Source organism: Balaenoptera physalus (genome assembly GCF_965194825.1).
Source record: "Balaenoptera physalus genome assembly, chromosome: 18".
Lineage (NCBI taxonomy): Eukaryota > Metazoa > Chordata > Mammalia > Artiodactyla > Balaenopteridae > Balaenoptera > Balaenoptera physalus.
In genome coordinates this window covers 5,173,881-5,194,892 of record NC_138899.1, presented here as the reverse complement: position 1 = coordinate 5,194,892, position 21,012 = coordinate 5,173,881, and the positions used below count along the sequence as shown (strand labels likewise).

Below are 21,012 nucleotides of genomic sequence, written 5' to 3'. Positions count from 1 at the left end.
AATAAAGTACCCAAACTGAGTGGCTCAAAACAAGAGAAATTTATTCTATCTCAGTTCAGGAGGCCAGAAGTCCAAAATCAAGGCATTGGCAGGGCTGTGCTCTCTCTGAAGTCTTCTAAGGAAGGATCCTTCCTTGCCTTTTCCTGTCTTCTGGTGGTTGGGGCAACTCTTGGCTTTTCTTGGCTTGTGGACACATCAATCCAATCTCTGTCTTCTTGTGTCTCTGTCTTTGTGTTTCTTCTGCTTTTCTTATAAGGACACCAATCTTATTGGATTAAGGGCCCACCCTACTCTAATATGACCTCATCTTAACTAACTGCCTCTGCAATGGCCCTATTTCCATTCTGAGGTTCTGGGAAAGACATGAATGTGGGAGGGGTGTGGGGAGGACAGTGTAAGTATTATAAATAAAACTCCATGGAACAGATAATAAACAAACTTATCTGATTAATTCCTAAAAATAGAATTGATACCTTGAACTGTATGACATTTTCAAGGCTTGTAGTCCTTCTTTCCACATTTTTCTCCTGAAAGTTTACATTCCCACAGAGTACTCTGCCTGGTTTTTCCACATGCTTGTCAACACTGGGTACTGTTATATTTGCTAAGATACTAGGTTAAAAAAAAAAAAAAAAAGATATTTTATTGTTTTATTTTGAATTCTCTTGATCATTAGTAGGTTGAACATTAAAACAAAACACAACAGATTTATGGTCATTTGAATCCTTTTATGACTGACTTCCCATTTTGGTTTTTCGCCATTATCCTCTTATGGTATTCATCTTTTCTTAATATTTTAAAAAACTTTTTCATGTATTACAAGTATCGAACTTTTATCTGTCTTTTATGTTGCAAAAATATTTCCCATTTGTTATGATTATTGTTGTTTGTATTCGTAGTTTTTAATAACTTTATTTTTGCCTCACAGTGTTTATGTTTTGTCCAATCAAGTGTGCTGGTCTTTCCTTCACAGCTCCCTTTCTCTAAAATTATAAGACCTCCCACTCCATAAGATTTTATAGGAGATTTTCTGGGTTTTGTTGGTAAAAACATCCAGCTCCCTTCAGGCCCTGTTTTCCCTACCTTGTTTTGATGCTTAAACACTGGAACATTCCACACTGATTGAGCCTCTTTCTTTTTAATTCCAGATGCCCTGTATCAGAAATTCTTCAAAATTTCTGGCCCACTGATGGGCCTATACTCTGCTTTCAGGATGTTGCAATTGTTTTCTTTCTTACTTTCCTATGTCTTCTGTCATTGCCACGGAATTTGGGGAAAGATTTGAACCTTACCATAGGCTTGATTTGCCATCTGATGAACAGAGGCCAGTACTCTTTAAATAATAGATATTAAAAAAAAAAGAAAAAAAGAAAATGCTTGTTGACTAGGAAAATGGACACATATGGGAGTTGTAGATTTTACATGCGCCAAAGGAATTAAGTAAATTCATTTCTTTCCATTTGTATAGTTTTGGAATGGCTTGATGAGGCTTTACAAGTCTGGACTTATCTTTAAAAATAAAGCATAAACTTAATAAGCAAACACTTAGAAGATGAAGACAATTATTACAGGTTTTCAGTTGCGAAATAGAAGCACTCCTTTAGTACTTAACGTAATAGTTGGTTTTTCATAAAGCATGCTAGTTCCCCATCTACTCCAGCCTCTACTAAAAGTAGTTAACTGTCTACCAAAATGCTACTGTCATGTGCTTTCAATATTAACCAGCTTAACTGCTCTGCAGCTCATAGTCAGAGGGTTTATAGACTAAACTAAGCAATTTCTGCTTTTACTTTTATTGTCAATCTGATTATGTTACACCCTGCTTTCCTGCCTATTTCTTCTGGCTTCCAAAGCTGCCAGCCCACTGAGCTTCCTTCAGTTCTCCTGACTTCTTCTGCCTCAAAACTTTCAAGCATGCAGTTCCCTACACTTGGAATGAGCTTCATCCAGATAAATCCTATGCATCCTTTACATCTTAGGGCTCTTTCCAGGGAACTCCTTCAGGGAAACCTTGCCAGATGCTCCCAGGCTATGCTAGATAGTTCATTACTCACCATCATGCATTTTCCTCCTTTCCTCCATAGCATTTATCAAAGATGTGAAGAAATAAAGACTGGAATGCCAGTATATGAGCTCCAGGAAAACAGAGAACATTCAATACTATATTTTCAGCCTCTCAAAAAATGCCTAGTGGGTCATGGAAATATAATAAATATTTTTTGAGTGAGTGAGAGTAAGTCTAAGTGATTGAGAAGATACCTGTAAGTTTCTTGTGTGTGTGTATTGCATTCAAGAATGGAGGAGGTGACTATGGTGATAGTCAAATGTGTCTTCTGCCCACCAAAGCTCACCTGGCCAACCAGGCCTCTGCCCAGTGCAGTGGTCATTAGGAAATCTTCTCTTCTCACACTCAAAGCACTCTTTTCCCTCTCTAAGAAGACTTGGAATGTTCCATATGTCCCAACACACATAATAAAAATAAACACTATGAAGCTGGTCTCCCAGCATCCATACTGTGGTTTTCTCCGTGGGTTCATCTTCACTTCAGTATGAGTAACACAACTAAAACACTTAAAGAATTGTAACTTCTTTAGCAAACCTTCACACCTATAGAGGGCATGTCTGGGAGGTCCCACAGCTTTGATTCCTCCTGTCTGTGCCCTGCGGCATGGTTACATTTCTTTCTGTATAGATGTGGACCGTTCACTAGGTAAGCAAGAAAATAATCAAATTTCAAACTGTTATGAGTCAGTTAGTGCTCTAGAAAGAATTCATTGGTGAAGTGTATCAACCCCACCAAAAGGGACTGCTTTTATGCATTTTCTTCTTTATGTTTGCTCAAGTGTCATGTGCATGACGATGACACATGTTGGTTGCTCGACATCACCCATAACAAGAATCTCACCATGAAAATCGGCAAATGTTTCAAATCACGGCTCCCCTAACCCCCTCTGGAGAGCCAGCTATTAGGCTTTTACCAGCACAACACTGAACAACATATGAAAGCTTCTCCTCTTCAGAAAGCCATATGGTCTTCCACTCTGTGTTCTCAAAAAGCCGCATCAGTGCCTGCATTGCCTCTTTGCCCAAATTTCAGCTATTCTAGCTAAGTTTGCATCTCAACTGTGTCTTTCAATTTTTGGTGATCTGGAGACCCAAATTATCTCTTAAACGTGTATCTTTAATACCCTGAAGGATCATAATTAACCTGATTCTTTTTAAAATTGAGAAAAGAAACCTGGGGGGAGCTTCAGAAGACTCTTGGAGCTTGTGTCCTAATCCTGGTCCTGGAACTGCCCAGGTGTAGGGTCTGGAGCAAGTCACCAACCTGTTGGTGCCTCGGTTTCTTCATCTGTACAATGAGGATAACATTCCTTATCTTCCAGACCTTGCAAGGATTAAATTATAGGGGTGTGTGTGTATGTGTGTGTGTGTGTGTGTGTGTGTATGTGTGTATAGTTACAGGTATATATGAGTTAGAATAGTGTCTAGCTTATAGTTAGTGATTAATAAAAATTAATTATTATTCTTTTTCTTTTGAAATAGTTCTAGACCTACAAAAAAGCTGCAAAAATAGTATAGTCTCTGTGCATCTTCTTTTTTTAATTTTTTTAAAATTTATTTTATATTTGGCTGCATTGGGTCTTTGTTGCTGCGCGCAGGCTTTCTCTAGTTGTGGCGAGCGGGGGCTACTCTTCATTGTGGGGCGCGGGCTTCTCATTGCAGTGGATTTTCTTGTTGCGGAGCACGGTCTCTAGGTGTGTGGGCTTCAGTAGTTGTGGGACACGGGCTCAGTAGTTGTGGCTCACAGGCTTAGTTGCTCCACGGCATGTGGGATCTTCCCTGACCAGGTCTTCAACCCATGTCCCCTGCATTGGCAGGTGGTTCTTAACCACTGTGTCACCAGGGAAGCCCCTCTGCGCATCTTTCAATCAGCTCTTCCTAATGTCAACACCTTGCATAACCATAGCACATTTACTGAAACTGGGAAACAAACATTGTTACATTGCTATGAACGAATCTGCAGACCTTTTCTAAATTTCGGCAGTTTCCCTGATCTGGTTCTTTCCTCCATGAGCCCAAGTTGCATTTATTGTCACATCTCCTCTGTCCCCTCTAATGTGTTAGACACAAAAGCTTGGAGAAAAGTGGACTAACGCTGGCAGCCTTCTCCAAGAGGCGCCGTGAGAGTTGGATTACACACAAAGAGAGGGAGGGCAGAGGACCTCTCCTGAGTGTGGAAAAGTGGACTTCTTCTGGCCTGCGTGCATGTGTTCATAAAGGTCTAGATACTAGTGTGCCCAGAGATGGGGTCAGAAGATGTCGGTGCCTGGAAATCTTAGATAAGCTGCGCCTTCCTTCAGAAATAGCCAAGGGAAGAATGTTAGATCCAGTTGATCCAGTTGAATCAGATGTCAGTGTCAAGGACTAAAGGAGTGTTTGTATCACCTTGGGGAGGTGAGTTTGGTGCATTGCCCCCCGCTCCCCGCCCCGGGTGGGTGAGTTGGCCTTCTTAAGTGTTTCATGGCTGTGCAAACCTGCTTGTTAAGTAAACCCTGATTTCTTGGGCCCAATGGGCGTAAGTAAAGCCACCAATAAAATCTTTAATGAATGTTTCAGAAAATTCATGTGTGACTGTCTACATAGGACAGTGCTGTGAGTGTTTGGGGCAACTGAGTGTGTAACGTATATTACTGAGGAGAAAAAAACAATTACCTATGTATCCATTTATGGCTTATAATTTCTTTTCAACATAACCTAAATCCATCAGGCTCGAGTTCCACTTTCTGGTTCATTTGAAAATAAACCAAGATGGCATCAACTTAGTCAGTGGTCATGCAATTCCCTACTCCAGTGGTTTGGTGATTTCCATTGTCTTTCCCCCTGCAATTAGATAAGTAAAAAACATTCCCATTTAAATGCTGGTGGACATACTCACACGTATTAGCTTCTGGACACCACGGCAATTAAGACACCATCTGTGTTTCTGTGTGATTTGCACACAGAAAACCCTGGAATTATCAGTTCTTCTTTTAAACATAAAGAGTGGGTTAGATACATTTATGCCAAAACTAAACATCAAAGTCCAAAATGAACAAAATATTTTGGTAAAATATGAGCCATCTTATGTCCAGTTCAAGTTGAACTCATACCCATTATACTTTTTCAAGGTGGGGGAAAGGGGTCTGTTTAATGTTGGGATAGCTTTAACTTCCAGGTCCTGGCAGAAGTGCTAGGAGTGAAGTGTTTACCAGAAGAACTGAAATAACCAGGGGATAGACTTCCCCATCTCGTCATGCTTCTAGCCTTGCATCTCAAGCCAACACTGAAATGGAAGGTTTGGTATATTTTAGAGTACCTAAGGAACTAAGGATTCATTTTCATCCTCTTTATTCCATGTGCACACAGGCAGGCACGCACCCACGTACACATTGCAGGTGAATTCTGGCAAACAGAAGAACAGAGTGAGGACTGAACAGGTAAATCAAGAATTCCCCAGCTTCAGTTCATTCTTACGTACGTACAAGATTTCCGGCTAAATTCTGCAGCTTGAAAGGGTTAGAATGTCTGGAGAAGATTCCAGGAAACATGTCAACTCGAATCTTTTATTTGTTCTGTACCTCCAAACTTCCTGCCCCTTACAGGTCCCCTCCATCACTAAGCAGGACAGGGTTCCCTTCTTGCCTTGCAATCTTCCCATTACCACCTCACCAATTAAAAGTGAAAAACTGTGCTTCAACTGTGAAAAGGTTCCAGCTTCTAAAGCAGATAAACTGGAACCAAAGTCCCTCTTTGTTCATTTTTCTTTTCTCTGGGAAAGCTACCTTTAAGGGTTGCAAGAATATAGCAAGCAATTATTCTAAAAGGATGTGCTTTGAGATTTTTAATTCATTTTAATCTTCCTTGTATTATGAAAGCTATACTTCTTTTTAAGACTTTCAGACAACCAGCTTAATTTTCATATTGATTCTTTGGGGACAAAACAAAACTTAGTAGAAACTGAATGGAAAATGTCTCTTTTGTGGTGAAGAATCTGTGCTTGCATTTAATTATAATGCATAGAAATGTTCCTTCCTAATTAAACATTTAAATGAAGACGGAGTATAAATAGAAATTTTAAGAAGCGAGTGAGCACAACATAGTTCATCCATCCCGAGATGAAGGTTCTCATCAGTCCTTATTTTTTACTCTACCCAAAGCAGATGTGATTGTCCAGAGTTTTAAAAGTGTGTCTGCACATTTTAGAGGAAAATTTTTCAGTGCATACGATGATTGCTAAATTTGCAATATTCTTCACTTGCACAGACTTATCAAGGAGGGGCCTCAAAGTGCTTTATTATCTAATTAAACCTCACAACATGCTACAATTTTATTAATATAGAAAGTGAGATACAGTAGAGTTGAGTGTCTGACTTTATTGTGTAAGATGGAAAAAGGTATGAGAATATAAAGGAGTTTTGAAATAGAATACATTTTAGCCACTGGGTCATCCAGACTGCTACCCTCTCAGGAACACATGTTTCTGTTTATTAGAAAATTTAGGAAAACATAAAAGTCAATTTAAACAGGGATGCTCAGTTTTCACATTGATGAAATAAAAAATAACAGCCTATTGAGTCATTAGATTAGGTCCTTACTATGAGACCTTACTTTTTCCTTTTTCTTCTCTTACTTTTATTCCCAAATACACCTTTTTTTTTTTTTAATTTATTTATTTATTTATTTATTTATTTTTTCCAAATACACCTTTTTGAGCCAGAGAGGGTGCTACCCTGCCTCTGGTTATCAGAGTGATTTTTGCTTTGCTCTAGGACAGGACATAAACATTAAATTTTATTTTTCTTCGGTACAGAGTTGTTCAGTATATGAAGCGCTGTGGCTGTGCTATCGCAGGATGCCAGCTCACGAGCATCCTTTGATTGGCTAGAGAACTTAGCGCGGTGCCAGGCATGCAGTAGGTGTTGGATAGATATTTACGAAAGAAAGGAAAAGCCCTACCCAGAAGCATTTAGGGGACGTGGAAGAGCGTGTGACATCCCAAACAGAAGATAGTTATTCGTTACACCTCATGCTGGACGTGGCTAAGCGTTTGGGGGAAAATCCCCAGTAGAACAGTGATATGGAAATACACACTGCAGGAACATGCCAAGAATCGATGGAAAACAATCAAGTCCAGAACTGTATGTATGGATAAGACCTGAGTGTGTGTACCAGTTAGCGCTGTTGTTTAATAAAATCTCAGTGGTCTAAAATAATAATCGTTTGTTACTGTTCATGAATCCACAAGCCAACTGGGCAGTTCTTCTGGGCCGGGCTGGCCTCTCCTGCTTGTTTGAGGGTTGGCTGGCTGTAAGCTGGTTCCAAACAGCCTGGGCTGAGGAACATGGGCTCTTCTTTTTGTGGTCCCTCAGCCCCTAACAGGCACATCCAGGCTGCTGAGACAGAGAAAGAGCAGAAGCGCACATGACCCCTTGACACCGGCACACCATCACTTGGGTTATACTCCTCTGGCCACAGCAGCAAGGCGGGCCCAGAAGAAAGGTGGAGAAAGAGAGTTCAACTCTTTACAGGAGGTGAGGGACCTGTTACAAGGAAGCCATTAATTCGGGCCATCAGTGGAATCGCTTTCCCACATCAAGTGACTGTCTGATTGGCATTTCAAGTCAATGCAGAGAGACCTGTACGTACAGTGGGGAAAACGACTAAACATCTAGACCTAAATAAATAAAAACTATAGGGGAACAGAAAAAAGAATATTATCTTTATAAACTTGAGATGGAGAAGGTCTTCTTAAGATGATACAAATCTTAGAATTTTTACCAGAGAAGATAGAGTTGTTACATAGAAAGTTAAAACTTCCATAAAAAATATATGACAGCATAAAAAAAGTTAAAAGATAAACTTTGAAATTGGCAAAAATATGTCCAAACTACAACCATAAAATATATTTAATATTTAAAGAACTTTTAAAATCAGTTTTTTTAAAAAGACTACTGATGCTATAGAAAAAGTTTTAAAGGATATACAGAAGAAATATGTTGAAGAAGAAACGTAAATTGCCAATTAACACATGAAAAAAGAAATGATAAATAAAACAATAATGAGACTCATTTCATTGCCAAAATTGTAATATTTCTAAGGGTTATAGGATAATCACTCTCATGCACTATTGGTGGAAGTGTAAAATGAAACAGACTCTTCATCTATAGACCATATAGGTGCAGGATTATTTAGTAATATAGTTATATTTAATAATATAGTTACTCATTATGGAATCTTGTAATTAATTAATCTTATTAACTTTTGTTTGTTTGCTTAACCATTACATTATCCCTATATGCTACTTTGCAGATGGCGAAGTAAAAGTAAGTTTCTTCCAAAATGGTGATTGTAAGTTGTGCCTGTGAGTTATGTGCTTGCTCTTAGAGACTTTTATTGCCTTGTAAAAGGTATTTGAACTTTTTAGCCTATTTTAATCTGTAAAATAAAAAAAGTCTTGCCATCTTTCTCCTCCAAAAGTTAAAGGTCGGTTAATTTGTCCAAATTAATAAAATCTGATTATCTTCTGGGCTTGGTGGTTGTTTACTAGTGGTGGATGGCCATGTAGTGACCCAAAAGTGATGGGTAAAAATTAATACATCCTTCTAATAATGGCTATTGTTATTTATTTATTTTTTTTGAGAGTCATGTTTCGGACACAGCATCTGGTAATTAGCAGTTACTCAATAACTTTTGATTGACGGATTGTTTTATGGATTGATTACCTCATTTAATTCTCACTAGTTAAGCTTTATAAACCCAGCCTTTTATAGGAGAGAACTGAAACTCAGAAGCTAAACAACTTGCCTGAGGTTACTTACCTAGAAAATGGCAGGGTTCACAGGAAGGCTCCCCTTCTCCATGGCTTGTAGCTGTGTTCAAACTGAATTCAAATGCTGATTTCATGCCTTGCTTCTGTGTACACCTTGTAACATAGATAGGAACTCAGAATGCTTTTCAAACAAAAATATAACTATTTTTAATAAAATTAAATGTAATAAAACTTCTGCCTTATCCTTTAAATCTTCAGTGATTAAGTTGCACTAACTAAAAATTGTCACTTCCCATCTGCCTCTACAAGGATTAGGTCACTGGCCACTGCAGTTGCTGACCTTCAACACAGCCTGAAAGGAGTTCATGGGTGGAGATCAAGAATGAGACACTCTGTGCTCTGGGAAAAACTGGCAGAACAGGCCTTCAGATAGTTAGATATTTTCAGGAGAAGATTTTATGAGCCCAATTCTTGCATCTCCTCATATCTAGAAAAGCACTAAAATCCTTCATGGTGACATCTGCTCCTCGTGACTAGCAGTAACCTTCATGAGACTAGCAGAAACCTTCGGCAAAAAATATGTGCTTGACTGCATGTACTCCGCCTTCATCAGAATCTCATTTATACTGACCTTCCCCCCTACCTCTTTGGAGCAGTTTCTCAGAGCCAACTGAAATGCTGTCTTCCAGGCTATAGTCCTCATTTTGCCCCAAATAAAACTTAACTCACAACTCTCACGTTGTGCCTTTTTTTTCAGTCGACAGTTGAAATTTTGTACAAAGCTATTATGAATTTAGATAACTACAGAAGTCTTGGGGGTATTTTTCAAATTGTTAAATGAACGAAATTTGAGTATGAGAGTCAAGTAAACCTTTCCCTGGGCTTACCTGGAGCAACCTATTAAAATGAAAAAGCAGAAGTAAAATTATTTTCCCATCATTCATATATATTTAAATGATTACTTGAAATGGTATAAAACAACTTGATCCTTAAATGATATTACATCTGCTTCTGACACTTTATCAAATTAGAAAACATATTTCTTGCATCGCTGAGAGTAAGCCAGAAGTCATTATAATTTTTGTTGCTTCTTTGCTGGTTTTCTAGTACATCTGGGGTTGGTTCTCCCCTGGTCTGCTTCCTCTTTGTTGGACGGGGTTCCAGCATGTTTTCCACCAAACTGGCATCAGGAACTTTCAACAGTGAGAGAGATCTCCAGGTGCTAAACCTTTTCTGTGAGCAGAAATCATTCCAGGGCTTTCTCCTGTTAATATTTCAAGTAAATGAATAACACAGCTGCATGAGCCTTTCTGTTATTTTTTCCTTCCCTTCTTCTTCCTTCCTTCCTTCCTTCCTTCCTTCCTTCCTTCCTTCCTTCCTTCCTCCCTTCCCTTCTTTTTCTTTCTTTTTTTTGCATTTGAGATGTCCCTGCTTACTCTGGAGACAAATTTGGAAGAAACACTGAGGATTTTTAATTTTTAAATCCACTGAGTAGTATTAGGTTCATATAATGATTTTTGAAATACCGGATTACACTTTGCTTCCTTGTTTGAGTGGAAATGAGAATACTCTGAAGGTTCGGTTCTGCTAGAGTCACAAATAATATAGTTATTTATTTTCCAAAGCTCAGTGTAGTAGGATATCAAAGTAGTTTATAATCATCCAAACAAATACCCTTTTGGAGACTTCCCGGGTTAAGAGGGCTGAAATGTTCTCATTCGGAGGAAGGGGCTCATTCATCCGTAAATCTGTTTCTAGGTAGTGAAAAATCTGAGCATTTGCGTACATCACCAGCGAAGGAAAGTAAATGACAAAGGAGGGTTTCATTAGCACAGACCTCTCAGACTACCTGAAGGGCTTGGAATGCCAGCGGATCTGCTTTCAAGTACCTTCTTACCTTTACAAGACAATTACCTTAGGCATTTCTGGAGAGAGAAAGAATCCTACCATGTTTCTTGGCAACAGTCCTCACATATTAAACCAGCTGGATCCTCAAAATAAAACGCAGTTGAACAGCTTCTCTTGACTATTTGTATATTAAATATCTATCTGCAAAATCCTTCTGTGTTTCATCGTGCATGTGGGAATTAGGTTGCGTTGAGAACATTTTCTGAATGACTCCTGGAAAACCAATGATTATAACAGGACAAGGCTAATCAGAAAGCTCTTTCTGTGGCAGGGTACATTTTGCAAATCACTAGCACACAGATTTCAATTTGCTCCCATCATGAAAAAGGAAACTCCTGTGGATTGAAAAGGGAGGATGTCGGATCCATGATGGCAGCTCTGACTGATGAAGAACATTAGCCCCGGAAGGTTGAAAACGAGAGGCATTCGCTTTCCGTGCTGTGTATACAGGCACTAGGTGTTTAGCAAACACAGAATTTGCGAAGGGTAAGATCATGTAGCTGATTAGCAGGCTAGGATTTCACCCCTGGGCTCTGCCACTGGGCTGGCTCAGGTTTCAAGGGTTGGGGGTCTGCTTCAGCTGACCTGCTTGAGGAGATTAGTTCATTTTAGAAAGGACCCTGGAAATTCTCAGCCCGACTGCATGAATGTGTGTGTGAGTGCGTGCACACAGGAGGATTCGAGTACTGCACGTATGTTACTGTATTTACCTTCCGAGTCAGCCTCTCTCTTCTATCAAATTTCCAAGAATCACCCCCTCGCCATCACTTCCATGGCTCTGCCCAACGCCTGCAGTAGTTTCTAAGCTCAATCACGGATTCGATTGCCTTCTCACTCCATCCACATGCCTTTTCCCTCCTTCACTTCAATCTCAGCATCAGCACCCGGACATCTAGGAAAAAATAATAAGGCATTTCCATTCTGGTTGAAGCAGAGAAAGCATACATGCACATTGTACCCCCATTAGAAGAGAAGTTAAAAAGTAAACTGAAATGCTCAAAAAGTCAGGTGTCATTAAGCCAGAAAATTACTCAGCTCTGGAATTCTCATTTAATCACACTGCTTCTGGAATCTCATAAACATTGGTCTTGTTTTTGTCACTGCGTGCGGTGACAAGGATTGGAAAGTTTTATAGTTTTAGATGGGACATGGTCCTTTTATATGAGAAAATGTATTAAGGTACACAAACCTGCATTTCACTTTCTCTTCTCTAAATCTCTCAACGTGAAGTGATATTTGACACAAATATTGAGATTTATGACATTATAGCAAGATTCAGTATTTATTTGACTCAGAATAATAACAACACGAATAGATGATATTTTAGGGGTCTAAATGCCAGATATTGTACTAAGCTTTTTACATATATTATCTCATTAAATTATTCAATCCACTCTGTGATACCGATTTGATTATTGTCCATACTTTGCAGAAAAACATGAGTCCTACCTAAAAAGTTTGAACAATTTCCCCAAAGTCTCACAGTAAGTGGTGGAGCGGGTGAGCATCTATTTGATGCACATCCATCGTTTGAAGTTACCAAATTACCTAACAGCTGCAAAAGTAAAATAGTAGCAGAAGCAAGGATTGTGTACCTAGCAAGTTGTCCAGACACCTGTGCTTCTTAAAAATTGGTGTGGGGTGATTTGGGAAGAGGTGGTTTGATATTGGGGGGCAGGGGTATAGGAATGGTTAGAGGAGATCATATTATTAACAAACATTATTGACGAGCTATGTACCAGGTGACACAATAAAGCCAGTGTGTTTCTTCTCCCCCAAGTAATCCAAGGTCTAACTGGGGAGAGAACACTTACTGATGCACATACTGTGATGTTGTTAGTGCTATGACATTTGAACACACTGTGCCTGGCATTAGCTAAGTGACATCCTTGGACAAGGAGAAGGATGGGACAGACACTTCTCATTTCTTTCTTCAGCAGCCAGGCCACCATGTGTTATTCTCCTGAGACACAGTGGCCTAAGTCAACCTGGGTAGGTCAGATTGTCAGATTTCTTGGGTGTATCTTTTCTTAGTCACACTTTTTATCTGCACCCTATGTTGACCTGCATCTACTGTCCTAACTTCTCTTTTAAGACACATAGTGCCAACTTAAATGCACAACGTGAGAGTTGCGAGTTAAGTTTTATTTGGGGCAAAATGAGGACTATAGCCTGGGAGACAACATGTCAGATGGCTCTGTGAATCTGCTCCAAAGAGGTGGAGAGGCAGGGAGGTCAGTATATATGTGATTTTGGTGAAGGGGGAGTACATGCAATCAAGCATATATTTTTCTGCTAGTCTCATGAAACTTATTGCTAGTCACGAGGAGCAGATGTCACCATGAAGGATTTTAGTGTTTTTCTAGATACAAGGAGATGCAAGAATCGGGCCCATAAAATCATCTCCTGAAAATATCTAACTATCTGAAGGCCTGTTCTGCCAGTTTTTCCCAGAGCACAGAGGGCCTCATTTCTGCTTTCCACCCTGAACTCCTTTCAGGGGGTGTTGAAGGTTAGCAGCTGCAGCAGTACATGATTTAATCCTTGTAGAGGTGGATGGCAAGTGCCCGTGGCGAGCGCCAACTGTAGTTGACTGTAGTCTGAGCAATCTGGTCTAGCGAAACAAGCAAGACTTAAGAGTTACACAGATGTGAGATGGAATCCTGGCGCAACCCCTTAATAGTTGTAGAGTTTCAAGCAAATTATTCTGATTTCTTTGAGTGTCTGATTCATCCACTAACAAGTGCGGTTGAGTTATTCTGAGGCCTCGTTAGATAATGTATGTAAATTATGAAGACTCAAATGATTTAATCCTTTTGGAATCTCTGTTTTCTCAACTAATACATGGGGTTAAGCTATTTTAAGGACTGGTTTAGATAATACATGTAAATTGTAAAAACTCAATTAGATAATATATGTAAATGGTCTTATCCAATGCCTGGCATATGATTGATACTTGATAAATACTAGCCATTGCCCCGCCCCGCCCCACCCCCAACCGCTTCATATCATTATTGCTGTTGCTTATTTTGCTTTGTTAGGAAAAATTGTCAAAGAGTTGGAAATGGACAGAGGGGTTACCGGGTATCCTTTCAGTTGAGTTCCGGTCATTGTACAGCACTGCTGGGTAGAACTTTCTATGCTCATGCAGATGTTCTGCATCTGCCCTGGGCAGTATGGTAGCCACTAGCCACCTGTGGCTATTGAGCACTTGAAATGTGGTTACTGCTTACATTTTATGTCATTTTAATTAGTTTACTTTTACATAGCCACAGGTGTCTAGTGGCAATGGTCCTGAACAGTGTAGGTCTAGCCAACTCTCTGGGGGCTGATTTTATAGAAGTTTAACCTTTAATTGCCTTTCTGTTGAGGAGGCTGTTTTATAACTCTTTAGGGGTAGAAGTTAAGTTACAGAAAACTGGTATGAATGCAAGTGATCCTTGTCTACAGCAAAGCAAATAAATTTGGTTCAGTCTATACAACTGACTTCTTCCTTACAGAAAAGATGATCCAAAACATTGCATTTTATTTCCCTGTTGGATATTTATCAGTTGTGCATCAATTTGTAAATTCATTTCAGCAGTCCTGATCGCCTACACCTATGTCTAATCTTTAAATTCTTTTTTGAGCTGATTTTGATGTCTTACTCATTCCCTCTTGTATTAATGAGTTAAATAAAATTTTTACGTGTGTTCATTTTATTTTTACATGAAAGTGATGATTTTACCTTGAAAAATCAAGTGTGCTCATCTATTTATTTCCCAATAATCCTTTCATTTCAGAGCAGTTAAGTGGGGAAATGTGAAATTTTTTCAGTGTAACCTGTATTTGTGGTAGCTTATATTATTGTATCTATTTTTCACTTGGGGGTAGAGAGCGTAGGAAATAATTTAATGTAGTTATTGCAGAGATGGTATTGGGAAATGAAAAAAAAAAGAAATCAATTCTAAACTTAGTGCATGAGTTAGCCACTTGTACACCCTCTAGAAACCTGCCTCCATGGATTGGAGATTGCAGGGCTTAGCTACGATGTCACTGCTCATTTTGTTGGCTTATATTTCATGGCCATAAGAATGGAACAGCTTGTGTCTTGAGTTTGTTCATAATATCAGCTGAAACTTGAGAGTATTATTAGATAGCATGGTGTGGCACTTGGAAACACAGGAAATATTGGTCCACTTTGAAAGGAGGAGATAGAAGGCTTATCACAAGGCTCAGTTTATTCTTCTTCGGCCTTCTGTTTCTAGGTAAGTTGTACAAATAAATATACAGTTGCACTTCACTAAGAAAATGACTTGAGAATTAGAAACAGAAGCATTCCGCAGATCAAGAAAAAACTTGAGTCGAATTATGTCAGGAGAGTTCTGCAAGTGGAGTGAAAGTCTGAGAAATGACAAAGGCTTTTAAAATAACTGACATAACACATACACAACCCAAGTTTTATATATCAGACAAGGTATAATGAACCATAACCCTTATCTGCCTCTGCCTGGAAATGTTTTGTGGACGAGAAATAGTTACCTGCAGGCTCTCAAATAGTGTTTAAGGTGGAGATAGTACTGGCTTTACGTTCGCTGGTACTGATGCTCCTTAAAAGTGCCCCCAAAAGCTTGTGAATAGAAATAGGTGAACTCAAGGTTGGTTAAAATCAGCTATAAAACACAGCCATGTGAACGTTACACTAGACTTTTCCACCACCTGCTGCTGCGACAAATGTAACGCCCAGCTGTAGTCGAGATGGCTAAAGCAGAGATTCTTGTGTATGCAGAAAAGAAGGAGGCAAGAAAAAAATAAGAGGCATGCTGACAGAATAGAATATCACCTCATTATTACATCGCTATAATAACCCTATGGGAAAGGGAAAGGCATTCACAAAAGAATGTTGAGTGAAAAAAGTAGAAGACAATTTTACTGAGATTTTACAGATCCAGTGACCACTAAAGATGCAAAATGGATATATTTCTATGGTTTAAGAATTGGAACCATAAAAGTCTTATTTCTTTTAAGTTAAAAGTTTTTCTTTTATAATCCTTTAAACTTGATTTCACAATACATTATTTATGTTTGAAAACAAAGTGAAAAACGTGAAGAAAAGATGAAGGGAGGAGGGAAAAGATGAAAAGGAGACACTCAAAGAATAAGGGAGACAAAAGTGAAAAGAAGAAAGCTTAAATTAGAAACAAAAGGCAGGGCATCCAGCAGGAAGGAGGCCCCGGAGTCACAGAGCTGCCGCTGCTTTCTTTGAAGGCTGGGGCAGCCGCGTCGTGGTGTGTGTGACCAGGGAGGGTCCCGTCCTGTTTCCCTCCCCGCTCACTTAAAACGCCCGCCTCGCGTACCTCGAGGGTCTGGCAGAGCTTCTGGGTTTTGTTTTGCCCCCTCCCAGCGGCAGTAACACAAAACCCTTTAGCCTCGTGCAGGCAGAGGGAATTAGCGTTCCTTAGGTAACCTTTGTCTTAGTAAATTAAATTGTCTGAGCAGACGCCTGGAGCGCTATGACTGCGGGCACGCTGCTCACACGCCAAGTCATCAAAGGCGATGCAGAACCAGGGAGGCCCTGCTGCAAGAGCTTAGATTCTTTTATACGGAAGGTGTTTCCATGAAACTGGGACTCTCTATCTGCAGTTGGGTAGCAAAGATCTCCCTTGTGAAGTTTCCAAACACACACACACACACACACACACACACACACACACACAAAGTGTTAGACAAACTTAAGTTCAAAGAGAGATACTTATTGCATTTTTCATCTAAGAGGCGGCAGCCAGAGATGAACAGATAGCTGCGGAGAGCTGGTGATGGACCTAACCAGGCAGATCCGAACATGCGCAGGCGGCGATCTCCTGGCTCCCTCCAGAAGCACTTCAAATGATTACTGTGATTGATAGTTTATAATGTAATATTTTCTGTTCTTAAATACAACTCTCGTATAATCAATTTGGATTACATCTTGGCAGAGCTAAATCTTCACCTTTTTTATGCTTCTTTAGGGCAGTGGTCAAAACGCGGATCTACATAACCCTTGTGATTTGCATGAAAGTGTTTATGCAGGTTGTAGATGCTCATATGGGAAACCACGACACAGAATGATGCCTTTGGGGTTAGAAAAGTGCAGCTCTAAGCTCTGCCCCTCACCAGTTTATGACCTTGGGTGAGCGACTTCCTCTCCCTAACACTCAGTTTCATCACTTGTAAACGGGAGGGGATGGAGGGGGTGAGGGACACTCCGACGTCACCCTCTTCCCTTCCTCCAAGCTGCCTGTGCTCCCCATTGGCAGAACCCAACTGGAAACAAGGAATCCACTGAAGTAATGCGCACAAATCAGCCTCCAGATGGGACAAAGGGAAGATGTCCAGGGACAGGTCATGGAAAGTCTCATACAGGATGTCAAGGAGTTGGGATCTTAGCCTACAGGTGATTGGAAGGCATTTAAAGTTTTAGAGAGATTGCTCATCAGTACTGTATGGGGATACAGTGGGCACTTCCAACTACTCTGCTTCCCCCCCCCTTTATTTAAGCCAAAACAACAAAAACCAAAAAGAGTTCACCCATTTCTCCCACCCTCCAGCCCCCGCCTCTGGCAGCTGCCCCATTTCATGACCACACAACCAGCTCCCCTCACTGGATTCAGTGGACTGTGTTTTTGAAGAAGATGGAATTAAGTAGGGCAAAGTTGGAGGCAAAGGTGCAGTGAGAAGGCTAATGCGGTGATTAACAGGATGAGAGCCTGAACAAGGGTAGTGTTGATGGAGATGTAAAAGAGAGGATGAATTTGACAAATATTTTGGAAGTAAGATATGGAGATTGAGGGGGAGAAGTCAAGGATGAACCTAGGTTTATTGCTGGAGTAGACAGATGTACCACAAATGAGATAGAGAATGCAGGCTTAGAAGGTGAGGGAGGAAGATAGTCAATTTTATGAATTTAAATTTGTAAAACATGATTATAAGAGTCTTATACAAATTTAAAGTCATCTTGATCTTAATCAACATCAAGAGTCATAATTATTCTACTTCAAGACCATTCATGATCTCACCTTTATCTTCCCCACTAGGATGGCATCTAAAATTATAGCCTTTGAAAAATATTGCAGGTGTCATAATTTTTTTTTGTCTCGTGCCTTTTTTCCCTAATCAACCCATATTCCATATTTTTATGGTTGGAGAGTAGCTCACATTTGATTGCAAAGGTTTGACTATAGATAATTTTAATTGAAGCACAAAATAATATATATTTAATTTATTATAAATATTATCCAGATAAACTTAGAAAATTAATAGTCTAGCACTCCTGGATTTTTCTTTCTGGAACTGATATTATGCATGGCCTTAGGCAAGCTACTTCTTACTCAGTTTCAATAATACATAGCTACTTGCAGTGTTTCACAAAACACTCCTCTACTGGAAAAATACTTTGCAAAATTGAGGTCATAGGTATTAATTATTTCATATCCTAAACAAGGATGCAACAGACATTTTGTTTCTAGGACAGGATGGTAGTTTGCTGCAATGCTTTGTTCTCCCGTGTAATTATAGATCACCCAGAAAGTATATTTAAAATACGACTTTATGTGTAAATCTTCTAAATAACATGTTCAAAAGATAATTTCATTATAGAAACGTGCTTTCTTTATTATCTTTATTATTCTCTTGTATAAATACTGGATTGTGAGTACCTTAAATTCTTATATAAATGTAACTATTCAACATTTATGCTTGCTTTGCTCTACTTGTTACTGGTGATTTTGTCATTTAATATACTAAGATTTTATTCACAAGGCATACCGTCTAGAAAGTGTTTGTTTGGGTATTTATTTACTTATTTTGAGCACTCTGTTGGTAATTGCAATAGCTTCCACATTAGTTGTGTCTATTAAAATAACCCTGTACTTTCAGTTAAGCTAACTCACCAATCATGGAGAGTTTACAATGTTTATAGGCTGATTCATCTAATGTTACCTAAAATTTAAGAAAAAAAATCTTTACTAATTAGTACTATTTGTACAGAATCAATTTCTTAACAGAGTGATGTTTTTTTACTGTATAAAGGTAAATGCTTAAAACAAAAAGTACCTCGATAGATGTAAGGACCTTCTTGCTCTACATTCAACCTTTACGGTCAGGACGTCGAGACTGGTGCTTGTTTAGCTTTTGCAAGCAGTGTCTGCCTTCTCCTGGGACCTCCTCTTGATACTGGCGCTGTGTTGGTTGTACATTGGGACTTGGAAAAATGCTCTGGAAGGCTCCCTTACTTCTGGAGAGAAATCCTTTAATTGGATGTTTACCCCATTACCCCAAATAGAACTTAACGTTGTCTTGCTAGTTTTAGGGGTCTTAAGCCCCTCCGAGGGCCTGGCAAAGTCCTTCTAAAAGCTCTTGCTTCCTGTCCTGTCTTATCTTGTCACTCAGTGACTCAGTGGGGAACAACACGGAGTCACACCAGGATCCTCCAAAGCGGACTTTTCCCCTAATCAGCAAGCTTTTACATAGCTGCTCTGCTAATATGCCGTCCTTCAGTTTTTCTGCGGGTAGTTCGAGTTTTATGCAGGTAGTTGAAGAGTTAGACTTTTGCCAAAGAGCTTTAGAGAGTGGCCGTCAGAAAGGAAACAGAAAGGAAAAGGCTAGAGCATTTTTTTACCTGACTGCATTTTTCAGTTGAAAATGCATTTACAATGTTGTGTTAGTTTCGGGTGTACAGCAAAGTGATTCAGTTATGTATATATTCAGTTATATATATACATGTTTATATATATATATTCTTTTTCAGCAAAATATTGAGTATAGTTCCCAGTGCTGGCTATAGCATTTTGAATTGTTCCTGTACTATCCAGATATTTTTCTGGCAAACAGTGTAGTACATAAAAGTAGTACAGTGTTCTGCATAAGAAAGTATAGAAGGTAATACTCTCTTTATCGCCATGATTTAGAGAGTACAGCCTAGTCATTGGAGGCATATGTATGCCTGGCCAGTTTACTTGCCTGACAAAATACAGCTATTTTCTTCTTCCAGGGCTGCAGTTTGTGATTACAGATGAGGTGGAACATAAGGAATTCTAGCTTCCAGACAATCGTATCTGTTGTGCGGGGGAATGATCTACAAAGATATAATTAAGTCTACTTTTAAAGAACTCTCAAAAAAAAAAAAAAAAAAAAAACCCAACAAACTCCTATTGAACGAGCCACAAGCTTGTGTTTAGGGTTTGGCAGGAAACAGAGTTAGGAGTCTCGTTTACTAAAATAGGCCTCTTGAAGTCTTCTCTTCGTGGACATGGATCCACTTAACCGTATTTTCACTAATAGCTAATTTAAAAGGGGTCTCAGTAAATTGATTATGATTTTGGTTATGGACTGAATATGTTCCCCCCCCCACCCACCCAATTCATATGCTGAAGCCCTGATTCCCAGTGTGCTGGTATTTGGAGGTGGGGATTTGGGGAAATTAGGTTTAGATAAAGTCATGAGGGTGAAGTCTCAATTAGGGTGAAGCCTCAGTTGTAAGGACACTCAATTAGTGTCCTTATAAGAAGAGGAAGAGACACCGGAGCTCTCTCTCTCCATCTCGTGGGCACACAGAAAGAAGACAGCAGTCTGCAGACAGGAAGTGGGCCCTCCCCAAGAACCATATCTGCCAGCACCTTGATTTTGGACTTCCAGGCTCCAGAACTATGAGAAATAAATGTCTGTTGTGTAAGCCCCCCCAGACTTACAGCAGCCTGAGTTGACTAACACAAGTTGTCTGTCTTATCTACTTGAAAAGAGACTTAGGAAATCCAGAACTGTGATTATGTGGAGTTGGATCTGTCCTTCGTTTCCTTCTTCTCTTGTGATATAGTTTATTCCTACACTGAATCAGCGTCAAGCAACCGCAGTAACTGAAATCAAACATGCGTCTTTTTATGCAAAGTTTGGACAGTCTGAGGAGCAATGGGACAATATTACCATCGCAGCTCAGTTGATGTCTTTGGCAATGACTTCATCATCATTTGGCTTTGAAGGAAGTGAGAAAGTGGAAAAGAAGGTGAAATCTGATATGCACATCTTCTGAATTACTCAGGTCAATCGATCTTTGCAGAAATACCCTGCATCTCCTTGCATTTTGATTTTATTGTTACATAGCTAATCTCAGAAGGGAATGGAAGGTCAAAAGGAGCAAAGGGTCTTTGAATAAGGAGAACCATGATGGGCCATCCAGATACTGTGGGGCTCTCTACTTTCCTTGCCCAAAGGAAAGTGACCTTGGGCTGATGCCCCTGGAATACTTTCTTCCCCAGCCCTCAAACCAGGAGTCCCAGAAA

The 21,012-nt window shown here is 39.6% G+C and overlaps 1 protein-coding gene across 4 annotated transcripts in view; it reads left to right on the top strand.

Annotated features, from left to right (window-relative positions):
• The window catches only part of LOC309647722 (uncharacterized protein), a 356,212-nt gene that overhangs the window by 204,793 nt on the left and 130,407 nt on the right, over window positions 1–21,012 (top strand). The window contains exons 5-6 of one of the 4 annotated variants that reach the window (XM_082435302.1): window positions 5,410–5,480; window positions 6,854–7,259. The exons of 2 other annotated variants lie outside the window; for them this stretch is intronic. The gene's annotated coding sequence lies outside the window, so the exon portion shown is untranslated. One more of the 4 variants, XM_082435303.1, reaches the window with a different exon arrangement.